General features: G+C 38.7%; 1 protein-coding gene across 3 annotated transcripts in view; it reads right to left on the reverse strand.

The window, feature by feature from the left end:
• Positions 1–25,777, reverse strand: part of LOC125231864 (breast cancer anti-estrogen resistance protein 1) — a 168,781-nt gene that overhangs the window by 35,868 nt on the left and 107,136 nt on the right. The window lies entirely within an intron of this gene.

Below are 25,777 nucleotides of genomic sequence, written 5' to 3' on the forward strand. Positions count from 1 at the left end.
CCTGGACATAATTCAATAACTCGTCCTTTTTGATATTTTATTGGGTATTATTATTAAGCATCAAATAGTAATTATGTACATAGATAAAAAAAAAGACGATCGTATTCATATCTTATAAAAATCATGAGATAAAGTACATTATCCCACTTTTCGCTAACAGCAAAATAGTTAACCGAAAACTTTGTTAGATTAACTTTGTGGTGCACTCAGATGCGATCAGTTATTAGCGATATTACACAGAAAATAAATCTGATTGTGTACTTTTTTTTACCGTTTTCATTTAATGTGAATATCTAGGTAGGTAAAAATGGTGACCATGATATATATATATCAATTTGCATTGTATTAAGTATATATAGACATTTAACACCGATCTTAAACATATATTTTTAACGCTTAAATAAACATGAATTTCTCAGTAGGTATAAATTGTAACTGAGATTTTTTTGCTTAAGACCAGGTTTTTGTGTACTATAATCATGATTTTATCAAAATTAATACTGTGAAGGTCGCGCTTAAGAAACTGTAAATGTCAGTAATTTAAAAGGGTGCAAAGTTGTCGTAGAGCGGCTGTCGCGGGGCGGGGGAGCGCGCGGGGCGCGGGCCTGGGAGAGCGCGCCGCGCACCAGCCGCGTCACCGCGGCGGATCGGTTAATAGGTTAGGGACGTAAGGTACCGGCCACACCAGAGCGTCGCGTGTCTCGGGGCGCGCAACGGACGTCCGCGCCACGCCACCTGAGTGTAATTCAAAAATCGTCTCCTCAGTACATTTTGTATAGGAAGGACGTAAGACGCGCCCCAGGCGGCGTGGCGGCGGCGTGGCGCACGCCGCGCCGCCTGGGGGCGCGTCTTACGTCTAAAATAAACACAACGGACGTGGCGTGGCGCGGGCGTGGCGAGGACGAGGCGCGGACGGGGCGCGGACGCAATCTAAATTACACACAAGAGGTGAAAACACGGCTCGATGCGTCATTATACAGGCTGATTTCGTTGCGGAAACGTCTTCCTCGTCCGATGATGAAGATGCGTTTGCCTTGCTGCAAATTCTCAATATGCAGAGGCACAGGAGATATTGGGTTCACCCTATGCGAAAATTATCCGAACATTACAGATATTTCGAAACCATGGAAAAGTTGCATGAATATCCGGATCTTTTTCGTACAGTTTATAAAATGTCAAATAAAAATGCAAATAATAAACCTTTGAATTCAGATTTCTTATCCCTCATGCCTGTTTGCCCCACCCAACCATACCCAGGCTGGCCCCGACTCCAAAAATAATTGATTTGTTTATAATTTGGATGTTTAGATTATTGCAATACGATAAGAAATCTGAATTCAAAGGTTTATTATTTTTTGCGTTTTAGTTTCTCCGTGTTTTGTAACGCGCTTATTTTTGAAGGCGGTTTTATATTAAAGAAAAATTTATTTATTTATTGATTTTAGTGGTTCCTATTGATATTATATACGTACAGTAGTGAAAGAATTATCCTTTAACTCCTAACCATTGAGGAGTTGACCTTCCATCATCAGCTCAGCGACATTAAAATTTTTACGATCAATCGTAAATATTGGTGTACCTATTAAAAATACACTAAAAACATTACATGTGCCTATAACATTTGAAGAGTTCCCTCGATTTCTCCAAGATCCCATCATCAGACCCCGACTTGGTGCCAATAGGACCATCTCGGGGTTATACCCGTTCGATTAAAAAAAATAATTTGAAAATCGGTCCACGATTCTCGGAGATATCGAGTAACATACATACAAAAAAACCGGCCAAGAGCGTGTCGGTCCACGCTCAGTGTAGGGTTCCGTAGTTTTCCGTATTTTTCTCAAAACAATTTTCCTAGAAAGTCTTTATAAAGTTCTACTTTTTTGATCTTTTTTCATATTTTTTTAAACATAAGGTTCAAAATATAGAGGGGGGGGGGGGGGACGCACTTTTTTTTCCTTTAGGAGCGATTATTTCCGAAAATATTAATATGATCAAAAACCGGCCAAGAGCGTGTCGGGCCACGCTCAGTGTAGGGTTCCGTAGTTTTCAGTATTTTTCTCAAAAACTACTGAACCTATCAAGTTCAAAACAATTTTCCTAGAAAGTCTTTATAAAGTTCTACTTTTGTGATTTTTTTCATATTTTTTAAACATATGGTTCAAAAGTTAGAGGGGGGGGCGCACTTTTTTTTCTTTAGGAGCGATTATTTCCGAAAATATGAATATTATCAAAAAACGATCTTAGTAAACCCTTATTCATTTTTAAATACCTATCCAACAATATATCACATGTTGGGGTTAGAATGAAAAAAAATATCAGCCCCCACTTTACATGTAGGGGGTACCCTAATAAAACATTTTTTTCCATTTTTTATTTTTGCACTTTGTTGGCGTGATTGATATACATATTGGTACCAAATTTCAGCTTTCTAGTGCTAACGGTTACTGAGATTATCCGCGGACGGACGGACGGACGGACGGACGGACGGACGGACAGACAGACATGGCGAAACTATAAGGGTTCCTAGTTGACTACGGAACCCTAAAAACGATCTTAGTAAAAGTAAACCCTTATTCATTTTTAAATACCTATCCAACAATATATCATACGTTGGGGTTGGAATGAAAAAAAAAAATCAGCCCCCACTTTACATGTAGGGGGGGTACCCTAATAAAACATTTTTTTTCCATTTTTTATTTTTGCACTTTGTTGGCGTGATTGATACATTGGTACCAAATTTCAGCTTTCTAGTGCTTAGGCCGTTTTCACATTATCCGATCCGATATCGGGTGTCGGACCGACATCCTACAACCGATAAACGCTTCCGATAGTGTCGGATGTCGGTCCGATAAAACGCATTGTTCCAAATCAATGAAGTATGATTTTGTATCAAAAAATATTCTTAAAATGTTTTATATTTAATAATTATAAGCACTATATTTCAAATATTTTATTGTAAAATTAAAATAACGAGCATAAAAATACTCAAGTGTGTGCAGGTAAAATAAATAATTTTACATTTAACTATATCTACTAAAACATGAAAAAATTAGTATCCGCAATTCGGACCGATGAATTACAATCTTTTTTTTTTCAACAGAAATTCATCATTAACAGCTGTTTAGTAGACGCCATTTTTGTCTACAAACGTATACCTACATTATATACGCACACATACAAATATTATCGGCCGACAGCTGGCGGGGGGTCCGGCATGCCAAAAATGTCGGAAGCGTCCTGCCGATATCGGCAGTTCGATGGTGCCTCGGACAAAAACTGTTGTAAGTAGGAAAGTGCCATCTGCATTAAATCCGCAATTTTTGCGTTTTATATCGTTTTTTAGTAATAATGATCTATCAAATACATAAATAAAAACCTGGAAGCGCATAAATCTTACATTTTACATCCTTCCTACATCCGATATCGGATCGGATAATGTGAAAACGGCCTTACGGTTACTGAGATTATCCGCGGACGGACGGACAGACAGACAGACAGGGGGAAACTATAAGGATTCCTAGTTGACTACGGAACCCTAAAAAACATTCAGTCGAATTGAGAACCTCCTACTTTTTTTGAAGTCGGTTAAAAAAACAACCTTTATTGCCGGCCGGCAAACGGCTAACCGATTGAAACAGAAACATAAATGAAAAGAGAGGGCGAACGGCGACACCTGCGTGTCGGCGATTTCAAAGGTAAGCGCACGTGCACCCGATCTCGCTACCTACGCCCAGGTGCGGGCGCGGCTTTCGACCTTCGCGCCGTGCAATAGAATTTAATGTCGGCTGCTCGTGTGCGGTCTGTTTGTTTTATAGAGTGGCGGCATTTTCAACATCAAAGGGTGAGCCTATTTTGTGCAAAATTCTGTTATATCAATAACTTCTCACGTCACTAGATTATCGACTTTGAATGTCGAGTATATTTATAGTATCATCACTTTATTTCAGTGTACGAATTTCGTATGTGTTAAAAATCATTGTTCTAGCTTCATAAACCAGGGAGGAAATAATGGAGAGCGTTTATATGTCTTGTTTTGCCTTATTTCAATATCATCACATATTTTTGTTGCTGATAAAATAATACATCCTATATATCAAGGCCTTGTAGCTCGGCGAAAGAATCGTGATCGCGGAGTGCGCCGGCACTGATTATAATTATTTTGTCCAGTTATTATAATAACCTATACAAAAAGTACCGATAGAATAGGTATTCTAATCTATATCTGCATAGAACTATTTAAAACAAACCACAAAAGTTCATAGTTGATCGTTATTGGTACAGTCAGCAACTCAGCTGTGAATACAGATAAAGTGCCAAATATATGTATACACACACCTTAATGTACCAAGTACCAACACTTGTACAGGAAATAAAATACTCTATACATATTTTTGGCACTTTGTCTTGCCAGCTGTGTTGTTGACTGTCCACGATCTAAAAAGGAGCCGAACGGTTATTATAATTACGCGGTGACTTGCGTAGTCGGCGGCCGCGCGATACATAGTGCTGTCTCTGTTCAGGCCCCGTAGCCGAATGCCATTTCTCCGACGCGAAACGAAAACGAAACGCAGTCTGGCTCTGTCGCGCCAATACGCAAGAGCGATAGAGATAGATATCTACTAGCGTTTCGTTTCGTGAGCGTTTGTGCCATTCGGCTACGCACCCTGTTCTCACTACCACGAATTTGAAGAACAATATTGCTGTCTCTCTCAATCTTTAGGCGTCATTCATATATTATACGTCATACTAAATGTGACAATCAATGTTAAAGAATTAAAAAAGCGTGACATTGGGGGGTCCAAATAGTAGTCCATAAACCACGTCTTTGACCAACGTGAGTGATATCTCTGTCACTCTTTACTACCAGGACCTTAAATTATTATAGTGCTATCTCTGTCACTCTTTACTGTGTGCGGGAAGTGCACATACCACGAGTTTGACTAACATGAGTGCTATCTCTATCACTCTTTACTACCAGGAACTTTAATTATGATAGTGCTATCTCTGTCACTCTTTACTACCAGGAACTTAAATGATTATAGTGCTATCTCTGTCACTCTTTACTGTGTGCGGGAAGTGCACATACCACGAGTTTGACTAACATGAGTGCTATCTCTGTCACTCTTTACTACCAGGAACTTAAATGATTATAGTGCTATCTCTGTCACTCTTTACTTCTAGGAACTTAAATATTTTTTTCGGTTTCGGTTTTGGTCTTGGTTTCGGTGTCGGTATTGGTGTAGGTTTCGGTGTCGGTTTCGGTTTCGATTTCGGTTTTCGTTTCCATTCCCGTTTCGGTTTCCGTTTTCGTTTTCAGTTTTGTTTTTGTTTAAACTAATAGAACTAAAACTAAAACCAAAACCAAAGCCAAACCAGAAACGGGAAACCGAACACGGGAAACCGGATATCGGATACCGTATATCGGATACTGGTTACCGGTTACTGTCTACCGTTTACCGGATACCGGTTACCGTCTACCGGTTACCGGTCACCGTTTACCGGATACCGGTTAACGGTCATTGGTTACTGGTTACCGGTTACCGGTCACCGAATACCGGAGACCTGTCACCGGTTACCGGTTAACGGTCACCGGATACCGGATACCGGTTACCGGATACCGGTTACCGGATACCGGTTACCGGATACCGGTTACCGGATACCGGTTACCGGATACCGGTTACCGGATACCGGTTACCGGATACCGGTTACCGGATACCGGTTACCGGATACCGGTTACCGGATACCGGTTACCGGATACCGGATACCGGTTACCGGATACCGGATACAGGATACCGGATACCGGTTACCGGTTACCGGTTACCGGGTACCAGATACCAGAAACCAGGTTTTGATTTCTGGTTTCTCATGTTACAACGTGTATAGATTAGTCGATACCAAGTCGGACACTTCCGATTAGGCGATTTCGGCTCGCATTGTTACGCAGCATTCGAGTGTTGAGTTTCTCACACATGAGGCCCCCTAATAAAATTTGTACCACTCATATTATTGATTTGACTCTCGCAACACAAACACCTCATGCCCACACAAATACACACAAAATAAAATCATTCACAAACTTCAAATCATTCAAAAACTCAACAGTCACATGCGCTCCTCGCGGTCCTCTAAGAACTCCCTCGCGAGAGTCGACACTTCAAAATGAAGCGACATCGCATCGGCTCATCGTCCACAAATCCGAAAAGATCCACCGATAAATTTGTACCGGAAAGACCTCACCGCGACAATGTCACATTACCCAAATTACTTCAAAAATCCTCTGAAAGTGAAACAGTTCATTAGGTTTACCGTAAGAGTGAGTGAGACAGACACGCACTGTGCTTCAAATTTGCCTCGCCAAAATACGTTACACACGACTCGAAAGAATACAGTCTTAAGCGCCGCAAGCTTTCATACATATTACGTTGTTGTGATCCAAGCATCTCGTCAAGCTCGATAGGTGCTATTATTGAGCTAACGACTTGACCAGTTTAACGTGACCTATCGGACTAATTGATTTGTATGACTTTTGTCACTTGTAATAAGGGAGCTCTCTTATACTGGACGGTGAAATATTTGTTATCGAAGCGTTTTGAAAACGCGGCGCCCTTGATATCGCCGAGCGAAACACGTGTTGACGACTCGCCGCCCGTTCCCGCTACTACTATACTAGCTATACCTACTCTGTCTGTGCACGACCTTATTCTGCAGGTAATAACGTTCATATTAAAGCGCAAGTAAGAAAAATATCAATTAAGTAATGAATCTTACATATTTGTTGTTTAATTGATTTCGTATAGTACTAAGAATATATTAACGGTAAAATTTACCATCTTTCAATTTAGTTAGGTATTTTTCCTTTCCTAAAATTATCAATATTTAAGATTTTGAACAAGCGCCAAAAGTATTGGTATAAGTTTTAATAATTTATCAACACACGTAATATTATATTCATAATAAATTGCAGGATTACGGTTAACAATATTTTCTAGTGAAATACGCCTGAAAATGTGTAACTTACTAAACCTTCTTTATAAATGATAGTTCTGCATGAATTATTTACAAAAATTAGATGTTTTTATATGAAATGCAGGTGTCACAACATAATACAAGCACTTTTTCCGGATTACATTTAATACTTTAGTTATAAAATCAAAAAATATTCAAAGTTCGTTTTTATTTTTTTTTAAATTGAATCAGAACCCTAATTTGATTAATAATTTGTATTTTAACTATCACTAATGATACTTTATACGACAGAAAAAGAAAATTACGGTTATCGAATTATGTCCAGGTCAAGCTATTTTTCCTGGTCTAAGTCGAGTAAATATTTTGGCCAATGAAGTTGTAGATAGGTACCTACTGAGCAGGTATCAAATATAGGTAGGTACAGCTCCTAAACATAGGTGTTAGGTAAATATGCTTCAATTGTGAGCAAATAAGTACGTAACGAAGTTTCTGGTTCTAGCTCATTCACAGGATTTTTTCACTTATTATAGGCATCAACTTAATTTTATCCCTTAAGTAGGTACTTTTTATAAATTCACAATTTTTTGACCGATGAATAAGAATGCATTTCTTAAAAATTGTATACCTTACCAAATATAATATTACAGTATTCGAGTTGATTAGGTGTAGTATATACGCATGTTAACATGTAAGTAGCATCCCACTGATGTTAATCCCATAATTACTTACAGGGAGACCATTGAAAGGAAGAAACGCGCTCCGTTCCCCGAGATACATTTTATTTTTATTGCATTGTAGACCGAATGTTTTCATCGGCTCCAACAATATTAATACCTAATTAATATGCTAATAAAGATTTTACTGCGGCTTTAGGACGATAAGCTTCTACATTACTAGTTTTATTATAAGTTTGATGGTCACAGTTTACGTAAAAAGCCTAAGTTATTCGATCGAAATAGCTTTATAACCCTTGGAATATATTATAGATGTAAATTAGTCTTTGTAACTGTATCACAGGAATTGAATAAAAACATCACCACAGGAGTCCGTCGCGAGGGGGAGGCCCGGCGCTCGGCGCTCGAGGGCGAGGGTGCGGGAGATGCAATTTCAACTGCATTCTGTAGATATGGACGGCTCCGGAAGAATAGTCGCCACTTTTTACTCGTTTTATCCGTGTTTCAACCGCCGGCTACAATTCTTAAAGCCTTCGTCGACACTTTTTTGGAACGGAAAACGGCTTAACAATGGGATTGCCGCCGCGCCTCATTCGCTGAAAAATTACAGTTAAAAGGGAAAAAGAATCACCCGCGTCCCCATTTCGCTACCCAATTATTTGTCGCGCGAGAGACGCCGACAGATGCCAAGTATTGCAAGCCCTGCGCCTGACACTTGTAGCTTGTGTCTGTGACTTGGCACGTGTCCAACCGAACGCGACGTTTACTCCGTTACATGGGCACCTACTTGCACAATGCTCGGCAAATGTGAGCGGAATATAAAATTTTATAAGGGAACTAAAATATGATCCTAACTTTCCAACCGGGAAGTAATATCGATAGTGCAGGAGTGCCGTGTTTTCTGCTTAGCCGAGTAGGCAGTAACCTGCAGTTTACGTCACGGGGAAGGAAGTAAAATAAAATATGTTTTCAAATGTTTTAAGGAAAATATAGCGACGTCCCACGTCCCGCCGCGGGTCACGGGAGCTTGAGAGGCATTTACCTACATGGAATTCTAATAATCTAAAGGAGGTTACTTTGGTTACTTATTTTTATTTCTTTAATGTCGAACGTAGTTGATTTATTAAGAATTGCGGTTGTCTTTTTTCCTCCTTTTGTGTTTTTAAGCTGTAATTTCATTGTATTTGTTTAAGTATTTGTGTAAGTCTACCTATACCTTTTTTTAATCATTCAGTGATATATGTATGATAGTGGTGAGTGAAGTAGGTCTATTCTATAGAAGTACCAAATACCCGGTACAGAGCACTATAATAACAATAAAGGCACGCATACTAGAACAGTCAAGTAAGTATAGCTAGGCAACTATTATCAAACCTGTCGTTACATTACGACGATGCAGTGGAGTGCACTCGACTCTGCTTCAAACATTTTCGTCGGGCGTCGAGAGCTGTCTCTGATTAAACTCAGTCCGCCCGCTTTATTTACCCGCCGTTCATATTTGGGATTCCTTCGAAAATTAAAAACTTTTTTTATACAGGAATGTAAAAGAGGGGCAAAAGAAATCAACCCTCTTTGTTCGCACGCACATTTTCACCCGGCTCAAGGTCTGATGCGTGCTGAATAGCTCCTAATTGCAAATATCACAGAGGGCTTTAGAACTCTTAGAACTTAGAAGAGTAATCAGCTATGCTATTATGTTAAAAGTTTTTATCTCTGCGCATCGCTTGCTGGTAAATTTATGTAAAATGTTCATATTAGTAGTAAATTCGCTGACATTCAATCACTATTGAGGACCCTCCATCGAGGCAACTGACTAATCTGATTTCATGTAAAATAATGATAGGTACAATAGTTATATCGAAATGTAATCGACACTTAATTATATTTTATGCAAATTATATTGTTGTCGCGGTAAATATTAATTAATTATTCATGCAAACTTAGGCGTCTGATGGCACAGCACACAATAATTTAATAATGGAATATTTAATGGAGGGAAGAGCATAAATTTGGCGGTGGAGCGGCAGACTGAATTAGATTATGCATTAGGCGCGGATCACGCGCGACGTTCGGACGTTCTCAAACTAACGTGCGTTGTGTGTAACGAACGATGCGTAATGCTTTGATAGGAAACAAACCCTGAAACAGGGTATCCTACCTCAGGCACATGTCAACAATCACTAACTTCAAGTATTTGATGTAAAAATGCAATAGGTATTTTAATTAAATTATGACCCCGTTAAACAGACCGTCCTACTGATTGTCCTGTGTTTTTACATGGAATATCTAATTAATTATGTAGGTATACTGGGTATACCTATTTATACATGCTTGTGTAAGTTTCGCCAAAAGATTAGGTACGCCATAAAACTAATACTAAACATAACAACATAGAACTTACTATACTAGTGGCCCGCTCTGGCTTTGAATTGTTAACTCAAGTTATACACTGGTGAAAATCGCATGAAAAATATTTTTCACCACACCAACTGATAAAGGCTTTCTTTGCTATTCGAAAACCGATAGCAAAATTGCATTTTATCCACAAGAGTGCAAAGTAATTTCATACAAATTTTAACTTGATGTCTAAAGCTGGGTGTTGGAATTCACGTATAAATGATGAATTTGAATCATAAACGTTAAATAAATTGAATTTTTTTATTTATTTTGATGTTTTACAGTTCATATTTTCATAGTCTTGGTGTGGTGAAAAATTTTGTGTTTCACTCGGTGGCAAAGTTTGTTTAACCTTCGTGCCTTGATACCCTCGCAACGCTCAAGATTCCACTTTTTGAACCACTCGCTATGCTCGCGGTTCAATATTGGAATCTTTCGCTTGCTCAGGTATCAATATTGACACGTGCGGTTAAACAACTACTTTGCCCCCTTGTAAAACAAATAACTATTTCTTTATACCTTTCACTAGATGTCTTGTATCTCTAAATTGTAAACAAACCAGCCCCATCTCTGCAAACTAGGATATATCACAAATGTTTATGACAAGGAGTTACCATGATCTGTTTGTAAAGACTAGAATAATAACTTGATAGATCCTCCAAGTTTCTACGATACTAGACCTTGTTCAAACAATAGCTTCCCAGTTTCTTGTTACTTGCTTCTTGTTCTTTGAAGGGTAGACAAACAATAGACAAACTTTGGAGTCCGCTGTCCGTCGCGTCCTAGACGGTGGAATGGGTCTCTTGAGACAACGCGCGTCAGCGTCAAATAAAATAAACCATGCCCTCGTGGTAATGTTATTTGCCCTCCTTTTACCTTTCTTTATAAATTACTTAATACGAAAAAATAAATACACAATTTCGCTTTCATGCAAAAAGAGTATAGATTTGAAACCGCTGATTGAATCAATCGAAGGTGAATAAGTAATTACGGAGGGGAGAACCTCATAGGAACGATTTGTGTTTATGCTGGTGAATATTCCCTTATTCCTGTTTTTTCAACCAATTTGTTAACACTACTATCTGTTATAACTTGTCGGAACCCAGTTCGCAAACTACGGGTCCAGCCTGATGACGTCACCTAATCTCAAGTGCTCCGCGCCAGCGCCGGTGCGCGGGCGGTGCCTCCGGGACAGTTCCTATCGACCTTTGACACGCGCAGACGCATTCATTTCCGAATATTAATTATGATTGTGTAATTAGTGATTTTGATCAGAGATCAGAGATTTGGCAATACAAGGACTTTGTATAATGTTTGTTAACTTTCGTGCAAGTAAACGGTGTCGCTGAGAATCTAGACTGTTTTATTATCTCGAGGGACCCTAGGACTTACAAGGACCTATTTCCCATAGTGATGCCCACAAGTAGAAAATAATCTGATGATTCAGGCCATTCTGCGACATCAGAAGTGGGATATCCTCGAGATAATCATGAAATAAGTGAAATTTTGTGAAATCGTGACTTTTAGTGTGATTTTATGCAAAGTCATAACGGACATGTGTGTAATGTAAAGTGTAATGAGCTATGAAGAGCAAGAAAGAACATGTTATGACATGAGTTTACCAAAAGCGAACATTGATAATTACGAGTGAAGATGAGCTTTGAGTCTGATGGTACACAAAGGTCGAACAATCCTGTAGTATTGATAACAAGACGATCCCTCCTAAGTATAGCGAGACAAGTGCAAAATCACGATTTTACAGGAGAGCCATTCAAAGGAGTTATCGAAGAAGTAGATGTTATTCTCGCGAATAAAAATTAACTATTTAATCAAGAAGTCAAGATCAACTTTCCAATTAACTGAATTCCGTGTAGCCAGGTGTGGCCACGGATTGAGTGAGCAAAAACATCGGTATCAAGAATAAAGAAGTGTGAACCTGACTTCGGTACGGGTCAACGGGCCATTTGGTAGTGTTCCTGTGGTTTCTTTGCATCATCATTGGGGCAGTAGAACAGAGCAGGGCTGTCAACAGTTACACCGCGGTGCGGTGTGAGGTTGGGCTCCGTCCGAGTCCATCAGGACCATCTGACAGGGCGGTCAATTGGTCAACCCGTGTGTTCGATTGCATAATAAAGGTGAGGTGTACCTATTATTTTGCGTTAAACTTGTTTGAACAGTAATGTTGGCTGGTGGCTAATTCATTACCAGTATGGTATGTACGGGGTTCGATCCTCGGTGTATTATTTTGATGTGTTTGTGTATTTGATTTAGAACTGCGACTCTAGTTAGTGAACAATAGAGTCTAATGTTATGTGTTGTTTACATTAATACTGGTATAGTACCTTTGGTTATGAAATTATTTCTCATGTGACCCAAGGTTTGTTTTAGTTATGATTATGATTGGGCGAGAAATAATATCGCATGGGTTTCATGTTGCGGTTAAATGTGAAATACGACGAACTATTTTGAGATGCTTATCGCAGTGTTCTGTATCCACTTGAGTGGTACGACTATTCGTGAGAGCGAAGGTACGAGAGTTTATCATGATGTTATAATGACATTTTTTATTAGTTGCATTGATTTTTCAATGAAATGGATGAGTTTCATGAGTTAGTATACTGTATTGTAATTGTATCTTAGGCATGTCGATGGACTGACTGCATAGAGGCTGAAGTGATCAGTTGCTTTGTTGTTTGACATGAAGTCCTGGAAAATGTCTGAAATGAAAATTTCTATTGCAATTGATATAGTATACGAGCAAGAGTATATGAAATGGAGACCTTACTTGACTGATTAGCGTTGTATCTTTGGTGCGATACGGTAGCGTTGGAGCGCTGTGCTGTGATATAGTCGTTGGTGCGACTTGGGCCGTCGGTGCGGCTGTGGCTAAGCCGTGGGTGCGGCTGAGGCTGAGTCGTGGGTGCGACTGAGATTCAACCGTTGGTGCGGTTGGGAACCGTAGGTACGGTTGAGGGTCGTTGGTGCGACTGAAAATGCTGAGATTCAACCGTTGGTGCGGTGGTGAACCGTTGGTGCGGTTGGAAACCCAAAGAGCTAAGAAAGTCAAAGTATGGTTGGCCGTTGGTGCGGCGGAGGTCTAAGTGCAATGTAAAGTTAAAATGGTTTACACTCATGCTCGAATATTATGATTAGGTCATAAGTTATGTAATATGTTGCATTTATGTCCTGGGGCGGCGATGACTGCTTTCTATCTACCGGCTCGTCTGAGTTAAAAAGGCATAATTGCAGTGGGTAGATAAAATGGCGATAGTTTCTTAAACCGTGATTATCTAGAATATTTCGATTCACTAAACTAATGTGAGTATGGTCACTCATGGTGATGTTGAAGTATTAGTTAATGATAAAAGTTGGTATTTATTTGGAACGGTAATGCGGTAGTAGCCGATAAAATACAGTTTCCCCTGATATAATGTTTTAGCAAGTGTCATGTATGCACAGTTACTTAAAGTTTACGCATTCATTTGATTTTGGTTGTTTTTCGAAAGTACATCAGTACAAAATGACTTTCGTTGTAATCTTTTAAGCGACTTAATAATTATTTGCGAATAACCTACAGTGATTTTGTCGTAACGACAGAGATAGAGATAGCTCTAGACATTTAAGAATCGTAGGTACGAAAAGTGGACCGAATTTGTACCTAAAGGAGGTCCTTTTAAGCATTTACGCTAGCCATTTTAGCAATCCGCAAAATAAATTGTAAGTTTGTGCCTACAATTCGTGTCAGGCAGTTGTATTATTTTTGGTTCTATAGTGGCAATTGAGATACATTAATTGGAGTGAATAGATAAAGTACATAGAGCAGTCGCACGATTTAATTTCATTTTCTATGTGTAGCATTATTTAATCTTTTGATTTGAACAAAGATGTACCTACGAATGGGTAGGTAGGTAACAAGGCACTTAAAATGAGGCGGAAATGTAACACTTCGTATGGTTGTATGATAACCCTAAAGCTACAACTACTACAGTACTAAAGTTAGTTATGAAAATAATTAAAAAAATATAAATGATACAACTAACGTTAGTTGAAGTTTATCTTGTGGAATCTCATCGAAATTAGGAGGCCAGAATTGCCTTAATATATTGTTGCTATCTTGATGTTTGGTACATTTATGGAAATAAGTAACACAGCAAAAAGGAGTGTGCAATTTTATAATGGGTCGGCAACGCACGCGTGACTCCTTGAGTTGCAGGCGTCTGTAGCTGACGGTGACTGCTTTTCATCAGGCGGACTGTATGCTTGTTTGCCACCGACGTAATATAATAAAAAAATATAAGAAAGTTTCAAGTTTAGTTTTTAATGTTCTGAGGATACATTAAATTAAAGCTATTTTAAAATCAATTTAAAGATGATCAATATTTTTGCTCTATGACATTATTTAAAAGATGACAGTAGCTATTTAAAAGAATTATGACTAACAAGTTTTCATTAATAGTAGCCAATGAGACTGAAATACGGCACTGTAAAAAAAATTACAAAAAAAAAAAACATTTTTGTAGTTTATCAGTGGAGTTCTCTTAGTGATTTTAGAGGTTATAGAGCTCGTGAAATTTACAAAAACTTAGTTGTATGTAGTTTTCGTCCCTGTTACTCCATACTCATAAAAATAGTAGTGGTGTCTCTTTTAGTAAGAGAAGAATAAGTAATAAGTACCAACGTACAGAAAGGACACTTCCTGCTAAACCGAAGTTTGATGGCAGTTCCGAGTCGAATAGTGTTGTCTATCTAATGCTTTCATGTCGTATTGGTGGTAACATGTAAGATGTAATCTTAAAACTATGTAGAGTTGTCAGTAACCAAGTACCTAAATATCTGATCACGCAAAGGGTCGTGACAACCTTTATAATTGCTACGCAGCAATGCGTACAAATGGAGCTGGACATCGCCCTAACGCGACATGGTCCGACCACTGGTAGGGAGCTGTTTCTAATAAATCATCAGGTAGTTAATTTCGAGTCTCACAAAAAAAAAAAAAAAAAGATACAGAGCTCTTAAGGTGTTTTTGTTTGCGTATGATAAAGTCGTCAGCCTGGGGTGTAATGACAAGTGGCTGCAATTAGTAGTCTCAACTCTCAAGTGAGATTGTTTGAAATAGTAGTATTGCATATTGCGGTAAACTGTGCGTACAATGAATAGTCCCTGAAATAAAATTTAGGAACCTACAGTACTAATGGTACTAGGTACATCATGCTATGTGTAAAACGAAATAAAATTGGACTCTTAATGAATAGTCAATAGATTCATTCGAAATTTTGAAGCAATCTTAAGGTTCAGTTGAGACCCATTTCACGCATTGGAGTGCGTTCGAGTTACCTTCTTGGGTTTAGGTCAGAATTGGCCGAGCGGATGATACTTTGGTTCAATGTTTATTTTCCAGAGTACATCAGCAACTACCACACACGAGGACGTGTGATCATCAGGATGGCCGTGTCGGAACCCAGTTCGCAAACTACGGGTCCAGCCTGATGACGTCACCTAATCTCAAGTGCTCCGCGCCAGCGCCGGTGCGCGGGCGGTGCCTCCGGGACAGTTCCTATCGACCTTTGACACGCGCAGACGCATTCATTTCCGAATATTAATTATGATTGTGTAATTAGTGATTTTGATCAGAGATCAGAGATTTGGCAATACAAGGACTTTGTATAATGTTTGTTAACTTTCGTGCAAGTAAACGGTGTCGCTGAGAATCTAGACTGTTTTATTATCTCGAGGGACCCTAGGACTTACAAGGACCTATTTCCCATAGTGATGCCCACAAGTAGAAAATAATCTGATGATTCAGGCCATTCTGCGACAAACTTATATTAGGTATATTGTTAGATTGCCTTTAGCTTTGGAGTTAAACAGGTTTTGAAAATAGAAAATGTTGACAGATTTTAACTTATGTTATGCGTGTCTTTATTATTTTTAAACAAATGATTTTCATGCTTAAGTTAAAATCTGCCACTATTTTCGATTTTCAAAACCTGGGGCTCGTTTCTCGAAAGGTACAAGCCTAGTATTACAAGTGTGTTTCCATGACAATCCATACGATTTGACAATTCGCGCACTTGTAATACAAGGCTTGTACCTTTCGAGAAACGGGCCCCTGATGGTTTACCAAAGCTAAAGCCAATCGAACAAAACATTTGAAATGAAAAGAACGATATACTTAGATAACGATACCGGCTCGACCGCGACATAAAACTTTTATCTCATTTCCCGCCATATATTTTATATCGAGGATTTTTTGTGAGCCTCGTTTAGTCACCCCTAGCGACCAGAAAGTATTCTCAATGCTTACCAAATGCAGCTGAATTAAAATACCAGCGTGCGTAGCCGAATGGCATTTCTCCGACGCCAAACGAAAACGAAACGCCGCGCCAGTTAATTTGGCTCTGTCACGCCTATACGCACGAGCGATAGAGATAGATATCTCCGAGCGCTTCGTTTCGTGAGCGTTTCGTGAGCGTTTGTGCCATTCGGCTACGCACCCTGTAACTTTAAGTATTTGGTTCACAAACGCGGATCTAGAAAATACCAATCAACAATAAAAAATATTCAATGGAAATTCTTACGCGACTTTTCAGTGTAAGTACCTCAATATTATTTCTTTTTTCGTTTGGTGTTTGTCGATGTAACTAATATTGTCTTCTTTTCTTGGCTCCCAGAGTACGCATCTCTCCTGAACTCCGAGCAATTGTAATAAGACTGCCGTCTCCCGAGAGGGATAAGTCTTTTCCACCCTTCAAGTTTTTCCCTATACACAGGTCTGTACTTAGCTATGGAGTACTCTCATTACCGGGCTTCCTCCCCTAATGTTACTCATACAGGACAATACCACAAAACCGGTATATAAAGTATCAAGACTGATTGCGGTTGGCTAGGGTTATGAGATAATATGTCAAGATTTTCCTGATATTTGAGGAATTTTCATCCTTAGTTCGGGTAGGAATGTCTTCTTCCAGATTATACGATACGTTTATATACATATGTAGTAAGTAAAGATTTTCTGTTAGGAAACAAAGGCACTTTTTTAAGTAATAGAATAAATACTTGTACAATAATAGCTAATTAAGATAATTCTCTTTTTTTGTGAATGTAAGGTATGTATGTTATTAGCGTAAAATGTTCTATCGATTGAGAGTCCTTAAAGCCAGTCTATTTCCTCAGTGTTGTGGCGTTCCGTATCCACAGGTAATCAAGAAAAAGCCTACCTATTCGTATCAGCTAACAGCGTTAACCCTAGTTAAGGCCCCTTATCCATCAAAATAAAGACGCAGTTGATCTCATGTACCAAATTACTTTCTTCCTTTGTTCCCGGGACTATTGGGACTGTAATCAACTCTGGCGCTAATGCATGGGGGGGGGTTAGTTTGTTGCCTATTCACGGGATTTGATGAAGCGGTCGCCTTTTAACTTTGACGTTTCACCGGAAACTTTGTGAAACTGAGTAGGTTAATTATTATTCGTAGGTAGGTGCGGCTTTTTGTTAGGGGAAGCGGATCAAAGAAGGGATTCATATGGGCCTATAAAAAGCTATTTGACCTTCATGTAAATATGATTCGCGAATATACTATATACTTTACTTACCTACTTACTTATTATTCGGAAATATGCAAACATCGGTTCATTGGTTCAAATTTGTTCAATCGTACAATTATTTCATAAACAAAAACACTGTTTTTATTCTATTCAATTCCCCTATATTGTAAACAGATTATCAGTTACTTACGGCTTATGTCTTTAAAAATGACATATCGTCATGCCTAATTATTAGTTTGACAATACACTGTCATCGAACAATCGTTCATTCAAGTCACACTGAACTAGATACTATTAATATTCAACAAACAAGTATTACAAGTGTTCAAAGCATGGGAACGTCTGGTTATAACGATCTATTTATAAGATAACAGTAGCTAAACCCTGAAATGCATGATGATGTATATGCATCATATTTTTGATGGCCCGTGGCTCAATACAATATGTAGCTATCCAAAATCACATTTATTACTTAATTATTATTCATTGTTTATTAGTATTTAATAAATAATTTAAAAAACTTAATAGTATTATGATTAAGATGAAATGGCGGAAAAGTGCGAAGAAACAGGATTATGGCGATTTTTTGTATGAGATTTAGGCTGATTTTTCAGAGCTAGTAATCATTTTAAGTTTAAATATTTTACCATAGGGGTTTCACAAATAGTGTACCTACCTTTCTAATAGTACCTAGTAAAACTTTTCATATAACATTTACCAATAATTATTATATATTTGTATAAATATGATTTTGCCTATTTAACTTCTAACACTGATTTATTTTTAAACTCGATGTTAAATTTTTTGTTAATTATTTTTCCCAGAGTCAGAAAACCATTATCTATCACATATATTAATTTCGCGTTAAAAAAAAGAATCATGCATTTAAGGGTTAACTAGACCTTAAACCTTTTGGGGCTTCGAATAGTATATTCTCATCGGTAAAACAGAGGCGAGTTGTGATCTCGGGGTAGCTGGTTCGAAAGGAACATTGAACTGAAGATAGGTACATCTTGTCGTTGCTGATTCGGAAGAACCATCGAACCGAAGGCACATCTGAATTTCAGATTCTGAAATTCAGTCTGAAGTCTGAACGGATATGGTTCTGAATATGCATGAATTTCAAAGAACGTATAATAAATATAAGTGTTGATTTATAACAATATGTATTTAAGTAATCACAATAAAGTTAACTAGGTGGAGTACTAAATTATATTGACAGTGAAATAGATACGAGTATATCATTAAAACAAAAAAAAAACATACAGTCGAATTGATAATCTCCTCCCTTGAGATTTGGAAGGCGGTTAAAAATATCATTAAAAGGCATTAAGAACGTACTTGCTTAAGGTGGTCCTCGAATGATCAGGATATCATAATCTATTCAAACACATCCTAAGATTACCAATTGAAATAATCAGAATGACAACGACGACTAATGATATAAATTAAATAAACCGAATTAAATTACCTTACCTCATGAAATAGTTCGTTTTAACTGACTCTCCAGTACTTGGTAACCTGATGCAACCACATCTCTTGTCTACTACATCGACGTTTTGATGAATGAGCCGTCGACTCCGTGCTTCTGTCTGTCTGTCACGCCGTTTGGCTTAGTTTCCCATCACTTGCACCATCCAGTGCAACATGATCTCTGATCACACAATCACCTATACTGATGTCTAGGTCTTCCTTATACGGGCAGTGCTTGATTAACAGATTGACATAGCTTCTGAATTCGGCTGATATTTTTTTCTCATAGACGCTTCGTTAGGTATTGTGACTGTGACTGAATGATGGCTTAATTGAAATAGAGCTTTTAACGCTTACCGTTTGATTAAAACGTTTTCTATTCATAATCAAGTCATTATGAGATTAACAACTAACATGCTAGGTTCCCACGGTTACAAAACAGAAGCCGTGAAAAAAGGTAATAACATAATTGATATTTGTGACGCTTTCAGTCAAAAGCTGCCACATTATCGGTTGTCGATAAGAGCGGTCTCAAATTGAAGCTATTATGGAAATACCACCTTATTGGCAACCGATAATAAGTACCTTTTTGGTGGAAAATGGCACATTTTAAGTCATTGAACCGTGCGTACGTGTCAGTAACTAATTAAGCGGTGGCATCGTTCCATCATGATCGTTTAGGCTCAGAAATTGCCCCCATTGTTCCCCATATTCGTCAACGTTGCGTGCTGCAACTAAAATGGATGTTGCCATCTATCCTTGTAGGAATATTTTAGGTGAATTGACAAAAACATGCAATAACTCACGGAACTTCGTGATTGATTTTGTGTCATTTCTTGCAGGTCCCAAATCTGGGAAAAACTGTTTGATAATACGATGATAAATTCGGTATAGCGTTGTTACTGAAATCCTAAATACCACTATCCATTTTTCTTAATCAAATATTATTACTACATAGTAGGTAAATGTGTATGCACATTACCATAAATGTAAGAATCCAAAGCAAAAGATTTCCTTGCGCCTAACGTTAAGTAGGTATTTCCATACATATGTATACGCACGAAGTCACTGCTACATATTACCTACACAATGTAAGCCAAACAACAATGGATTTAAGACCCTAAACAGTTTCTCTCTGCAAACATCCAGGAAAATATCGCAAGAGGGCGAAAGGATTTCATTTTCGTGGCATTATTGGATCGAATACTTGGGGATATTGCGAACCCGTTTGTTGTACTTGTCAACGTCCTCGACATCCTATTGGCCCGTGAAATTAGATAAGAGGTCCTTGCTACGAAGCATTGGCTCCTAACTGGTCTAGTATGCTTTATTGGGGTGAATTAGATTTTATAGTTCATTGGTATTGCAATAGAAGGGCTAAGTTACCTCCTACGTATGTTAGCTTACATTATTTTTTTATTATAACTGGGCTTACTCTTGGCCACAGACTAGCCAAAGGCAAAGACGTGGCCTGCGATGGAGTGAATTCGCCCAAAAGATTATAATTATTTCAGTATATTACTGGCAGTAGAAAGCCTTTTGGCAATATATATGTCCGCCATTCACACTCGTTTCTTATACGTGACTATTCGCCAACAAACTGTTTGTAAAAGCCAAAAGTTTCTTTGAAATTAAATAAAATGAAATAAACACTAAAGAATGTAAGTTTGTATGGTAAGTACATAAATAATCGTTTGTATTTTTAATTTCGTTGACCAGGCAACGAACCTTGGCCTTCGTCAAATTTACTCATGTAGCGCATTATAGGCATTTAAAATGTCCGACCGTTGTCAACGTTAGGTATTGCTGACTCAGGGTTTCCAATTGTTAACATACAAAAAGGTATTTGTACGGGTTTCTCTGCTCAAAGAAATTCAATATTAAAAGGGTAAGTAGTAAGTACCCTCTATACCATAAATATGATTGTTAAAGATAACCTTCAATAGAATTCAATATGAAACAGTTTACTCCGTGGCTTAGGGAACATACCCAAACTACGTGACCATATTTGTGCCGTTTTTTGACCCCCTCCCCCCCCTGCGTGACCAAGCGTAGTATATGCCGAGATCCCCCCCCCCCCCTGTAGTTGTCACGTAGTATTTATAAATGAAGTTTTAAATAAATTTTTGCAGAAAGTTGTTAATTCGTGTGTCTATATCAAATTTAATACACTCAACGTCAAAAAAACCGCACGTCTCAATCGGTTTCGTTCAAGCGATTATAGCTCTTATATTATACAAGGAAAAGTATGACTATGTGGCCTTATTTGAAAGGTAATCTAACGCTCTATTGGAAAATGCCATATAATTCATGACATTTTTCACAAAAAATTTTCAGGAAAAAGGAGTCAACGTGCATTCAGGTTTAAAAATAAAAAAAAATCAAAGACAATAAAATCAACAAATATCGAAAAAAATTACTTAAAACGAAACTTAAAACCTAGTGTTTTCTCCCTCTGGCCCTTCGTGTAGCTTCCAGGCAATCAGTTATGGACCTTTAATCAGTGTTACGATCCGTTTTTGAGGAATATTATCCCACTCCTCAATAACTGCGGCTTCCAGCTCGTCGAGGGTGGCTGGAGCACGATCCCGCGACCAAGCAAGCCGTTTTAACTCATCCCAGAGATGCTCGATGGAGTCCAGGTCGGGACTCGTTGCTGGCCACTCCATTACGGTACATTCCGACCTCATGCAGGGATTCCCGCACTGTCAAGGCAGTATGGCAACGGGCGTTGACGTGCATAAATTGGAAGTCAGGTCCAACAAACTCAGCGTATGGGACCTCATGTTCTTCAAAAATCTCCATAATGTAACTGCCAGCAGTTAAGGACCCCTCAAAACGACCACAGCCAGTGCGGGAAACGCAGACGAGATCCGTTTTGCCGTCGATGGAAGTGCCGCCCCAGAACATGCACGAGCCGCTCCCGTTTCTGACTGTTTCTTCGGTGCAGACTGGTGTAAACTGCTCTCCTTGACTCCTGTACACCCTCTTACGTCCGTCGTTTGTGTAAATGAACCCCCTCGTCTCGTCTCATCGGGGAACAAAACTTTCCTCCATTGCTGCAACGTCCAAACCTCGCGAAAATTCCTTCTGGCAATTCGATGGCTTAAATTGGGGGCCCCTGCCAGCTCTTCGGGGTAACATTTTCTTCTCCAGCAATCTTCTTCTGATCGTGGAGACACCCACTGCAGTTCTTCGAGTTGTCCTAAGCAGTATCTGCAGCTCAGCAGCGGTCCGAAAGCGGTTCCGCAAAGAGGCCGATACAAATGTACCGGTCCTCTCTAGCGGTAGTGCAGCGTCTTCTCCCAGATTCAGGCTTCCTAATGTAGCCACAGATCTCCAGGAACCGCAGCAAGCCTCGTCGCACCCAGAAACGGCTTATGCTTAGACGTTCAGCAACTTGCTACTGCCGTAGTCCGTTTAGGAGCAGTGCCACCACTTGAGCTGCTTTTTCTGGAGTTGTACCCGTATTCTGAAGGCTTTTTCATTCTGCATGTGTTCAGTAGTGTCCTCGGTGACTTTTGGAGTGCAAATGATCCACATGACACCTTTACACTTCCTTTTAAATCCGTCTAGGGTAGCACACCTAGAGACCCATTAAAATCGCATCGTTACCCTATTTTTTAAAACCATCGAAGATTGGCGATTATTGTTTTTAAGAAAAAGGTGTACAACTTTTCTTAAAGGGCTTTCATTGTACTTTAAAATGATACCAATATTGATAGGTTACAGTCAATAAGATTAGAGCTGTATTTTCTTGAAACGAATTTTGGGCGAGGTGCGATTTTTTTGACGCTGAGTGTATTTGTTTAATGACGCGTGTTTATCATCTTTTTTTCCGGCCTTTAAACAATAATTTTCATCCCATCACCTTCATCATCATCACCAGCCTATATAAACGTTCCTCTGCTGACCACGGCTGGGCCAATATTCCACAGGTTACGTGACAAGAAGTTAGACCCCTCCCTCCCCCTCTGTGACCAAGCGTAGTATTTTGACGACCCCCCTCCCCCCCCCCTAAACGTGTCACGTAGTTTGGGTATGTTCCCACACGCCGATCATCTCAGAATATATGGGTGCATTTACATTGCAAATTTCTTAAATGGATCACGTACTCGGTGCGTATATCGATAATTTTGCGGGAAATGAAGCGCCTTCGCTTCTGTGGCATAATAGGGATAGATGTGGCAATGAAGCATACAGGATTGAAAATTGTTAGAGTTAAAAGAAAGATAGATCTGTTGTTTTTAGCGTATTCCCATTTGTTCTCGACGGGAATTGATTGTTTGCCATCTACAACCGCCTCAATTGATTCAACATCGTCTGTTCTGTTTTATAATAGATTCATTATACTTTTATTGGTAATATCGTACTTGAAATACAAATATTGACGAAGTATTGTATGCTCTTTTTCTTCTTTTCGTTACTATATCACATTTTCTGTTAACTTTTCTAATCTAAAATTCTAAACTCCTAGTACAGTTAGTCCTAGTATTTACATTGCTATAAGTATAGTATATTCCGCCCTGTATCAGTGACGAAACAGGCACTCTGCCGATGCTCGAGCAACACTCACGTCGCGTCTGACAGTGACATGAAGAACATTAATTTGCAAGCTTTCCAATCATTAAAAGAAAATAATGGTTTTCTGAAAAAAAAAAACATCCATCTAAAAGTCCAAAAGCATCTATCTGTAGGTACTATTTGTCACTAAATATATTCCACCCTGTATATATAGCTGGATCTATCAGAGCGACGTGACAGGCACTCTGCCGATGCTCGATGCTCGAGCAGCACTCACGTCCCGTCTGACAGTGACATGCTTGAAGAACGTGAATTTGCGATTTGCTGAGATTCCCCTTTACGGCCTACCAATATTTTTTAATGATGTGATAAAAATATTTTGTACGAGCTTATAAGTACACATGAGGCTGTTGGAGTAACTTAAATATTTTTAAAGCGAAATTATAATTCCTTCAATTGCAAGAATCGAGTACCTATGTCATCATCATCCTCCTTGCGTTGTCCCGGCATTTGCCGCGGCTCATGGGAGCCTGGGGTCCGCTTTGGCAACTAATCGAGTGCCTATGTAGTGGGATAAAATATTCGAAAAGAAACGTGTTCCAAACAGTTCAGAAATCCTTAAAGAACGGACGGAAGGATGACATGGATGCAAACTTTTGCAATAATCTTGACACAGTGAGAAGTAGGTATATCTTTAAGCACCTAATAAATTCGAAATAACAAAGGCTATGTCTTCAGTTCTGAAGCATTTTCTGAAGGAATAATTTCAAATTGCACCTTCAGGCAACGAGGTCAAGAAATTCCTAAAATAGGGTAATATTTTTCACTTTACCCCGACAAATTATCCTCCATTGGGATTAACACTGCAATAGCAATCCGCCGCCGGAGAAGCGAAGGGATTGGCTACACGACTCCACAGTGTAAATAGGGCTTAAAAATCACTTGGATTGCGCCATTTCTCTGCCACCCTCTTTAAAGCGGGGATCGGAGAGATTGCCAACATCATAGACGAAATCCATTTTCATTTATGTAGAAATTCAAGTGGATTCGAGCTACAAAGTGGAACATTGAGACTTATAAACTGCAAAATGCTTTGCGTATTGCAGCCAACTACATAGTTTCGTGAACCGAATGGAAACGAAAAGTTTCAGGCAAATTGGTTGATATTTGCTGTTTGTTGTTTTAACTGTTTGTAAATATTGGCTTTGAAGAAATTGAAGGTACAGTCAACAACACAGCTGTGAATACAGACAAAGTACCAAAAATATGTATACACCTTAATGCACCGGCAATAAAGTTCTGTATAGATATTTTGGCACTTTGTTGAATACAGACAGCTGTGTTGTTGACTGTACATATTGGAGAGAGAAACTTGATACTTCTAGTGAAATTAAACAGAAACAAAATAAAAGCAGGACATTGCTATATTCCAAAAAGTCCAAGTTTAGTTTGTTTACTTCCCTTGTGTTCGGCTTCAGTTGGAATGTCTATACTTGTTTCTAACTGATCTTATCTTGCTTCCAGAGATTTGTTGAATTAGGGCCAGTTGCATCAACCACATTTAATTTGACAAACACATCATCGTCATGCAGCAGACGTCTATGGAACTTCCCATACAATAAAATTTAACGAACGCTTTAACGGTGACAGACGGTTTGGTGCAACCGACCCTTAGTCTGAAATAATTAATTAACTATCGATAAAGGATACTCACATGTACAATGATAGTCGGAAATAGATAGGTACGTACGAATAGTTTACGTTTGTTTTCGCCGTCAAGAGTAGGCTAGGTAATTTTCAATAAACAACAAAATAATAGGTGAGTTTTTGCTAAGCTAAGAAAAGTACGGTAGTTTGTTCTTCTATTACAGATACACACTGTTATATTATCCATTGCATAATGGTTAACTCCACCATAAACATACATTGAAGGCGGCATCGGTAAGCTACATAAATATTGGAATCGGAATAAACGGATCAGACCTCCCAGCCCGTTTATAGCTCGGTCAATATTATGACATAAACAGTTAATGATTAGCAATAGATATTAAACAGATCACTAGATATTAAGTAAGAAAAGTATGTCTTACGAAACGTCGTAGCCATTATGATAGAGCAGTAGGTTATACGAGAAGATAGGATATAAGTACAATCTATATTCATATCTTTCTCTCTCTGTATATCTTCTCTTCTCTTTT

This window comes from Leguminivora glycinivorella, chromosome 12 (assembly GCF_023078275.1).
Source record: "Leguminivora glycinivorella isolate SPB_JAAS2020 chromosome 12, LegGlyc_1.1, whole genome shotgun sequence".
Taxonomy (NCBI): domain Eukaryota; kingdom Metazoa; phylum Arthropoda; class Insecta; order Lepidoptera; family Tortricidae; genus Leguminivora; species Leguminivora glycinivorella.